General features: G+C 42.6%; 7 non-coding genes across 7 annotated transcripts; all 7 read right to left on the bottom strand.

Annotated features, from left to right (window-relative positions):
* Window positions 1-120: 120 nt before the first annotated feature.
* Window positions 121-192, bottom strand: Pmar_PMAR027481. Its single transcript has one exon. It is a non-coding gene; the product is annotated as a tRNA-Gln (tRNA).
* A 62-nt stretch (window positions 193-254) lies between these two features.
* Pmar_PMAR027480 lies at window positions 255-326 on the bottom strand. Its single transcript has one exon. It is a non-coding gene; the product is annotated as a tRNA-Gln (tRNA).
* A 62-nt stretch (window positions 327-388) lies between these two features.
* On the bottom strand, window positions 389-460 carry Pmar_PMAR027479. Its single transcript has one exon. It is a non-coding gene; the product is annotated as a tRNA-Gln (tRNA).
* A 62-nt stretch (window positions 461-522) lies between these two features.
* Window positions 523-594, bottom strand: Pmar_PMAR027478. The gene has a single exon. It is a non-coding gene; the product is annotated as a tRNA-Gln (tRNA).
* Window positions 595-656: 62 nt separating this feature from the next.
* On the bottom strand, window positions 657-728 carry Pmar_PMAR027477. The gene has a single exon. It is a non-coding gene; the product is annotated as a tRNA-Gln (tRNA).
* A 62-nt stretch (window positions 729-790) lies between these two features.
* Pmar_PMAR027476 lies at window positions 791-862 on the bottom strand. Its single transcript has one exon. It is a non-coding gene; the product is annotated as a tRNA-Gln (tRNA).
* Window positions 863-924: 62 nt separating this feature from the next.
* Pmar_PMAR027475 lies at window positions 925-996 on the bottom strand. Its single transcript has one exon. It is a non-coding gene; the product is annotated as a tRNA-Gln (tRNA).
* Window positions 997-1,108: the final 112 nt, after the last annotated feature.

Here is a 1,108-nt window from a genome sequence, read left to right as displayed (position 1 = left end):
TTTGAACCCAGATCGCCAGATTCAGAGTCTGGAGTGCTAACCGTTACACCATAAAACCATCCATTTGTATTTACTTGACGCGGCGATTTTGCTCTCCGATAGAATAACTATCATATATCAAGGTTTTACCGGGATTTGAACCCAGATCGCCAGATTCAGAGTCTGGAGTGCTAACCGTTACACCATAAAACCATCCACTTGTATATACTTGACGCAGCCCTTTTGCTCTCTGAAATAATAACTATCATATGCTAAGGTTTTACCGGGATTTGAACCTAGATCGCCAGATTCAGAGTCTGGAGTGCTAACCGTTACACCATAAAACCATACATACCAAATAACTTGACGCGGCGCTTTTGCTCTCCGATATAATAACTATCATATACCAAGGTTTTACCGGGATTTGAACCCAGATCGCCAGATTCAGAGTCTGGAGTGCTAACCGTTACACCATAAAACCATCCATTTGAATTTACTTGACGCCGCGATTTTGCTCTCCGATAGAATAGCTATCATACATCAAGGTTTTACCGGGATTTGAACCCAGATCGCCAGATTCAGAGTCTGGAGTGCTAACCGTTACACCATAAAACCATCCATTTGAATTTACTTGACGCGGCGATTTTGCTCTCCGATAGAATAGCTATCATATACCAAGGTTTTACCGGGATTTGAACCCAGATCGCCAGATTCAGAGTCTGGAGTGCTAACCGTTACACCATAAAACCATCCATTTGAATTTACTTGACGCGGCGATTTTGCTCTCTGATAGAATAGCTATCATACACCAAGGTTTTACCGGGATTTGAACCCAGATCGCCAGATTCAGAGTCTGGAGTGCTAACCGTTACACCCTAAAACCATCCATTTGTAATTACTTGACGCGGCGCTTTTGCTCTCCAATGGAATAACTATCATATACTAAGGTTTTACCGGGATTTGAACCCAGATCGCCAGATTCAGAGTCTGGAGTGCTAACCGTTACACCATAAAACCATCCACTTATAAATACTTGACGCAGCTCTTTTGCTCTCTGAAATAATAACTATCATATACTAAGGTTTTACCGGGATTGAACCCAGATCGCCAGATTCAGAGTCTGGAGTGC

This window comes from Perkinsus marinus, assembly GCF_000006405.1.
Source record: "Perkinsus marinus ATCC 50983 genomic scaffold scf_1104296960602, whole genome shotgun sequence".
NCBI classification, from domain to species: domain Eukaryota; phylum Perkinsozoa; order Perkinsida; family Perkinsidae; genus Perkinsus; species Perkinsus marinus.
Note: the sequence above shows the minus strand (reverse complement) of the source record. Positions and strands in the feature narration are given on the sequence as shown.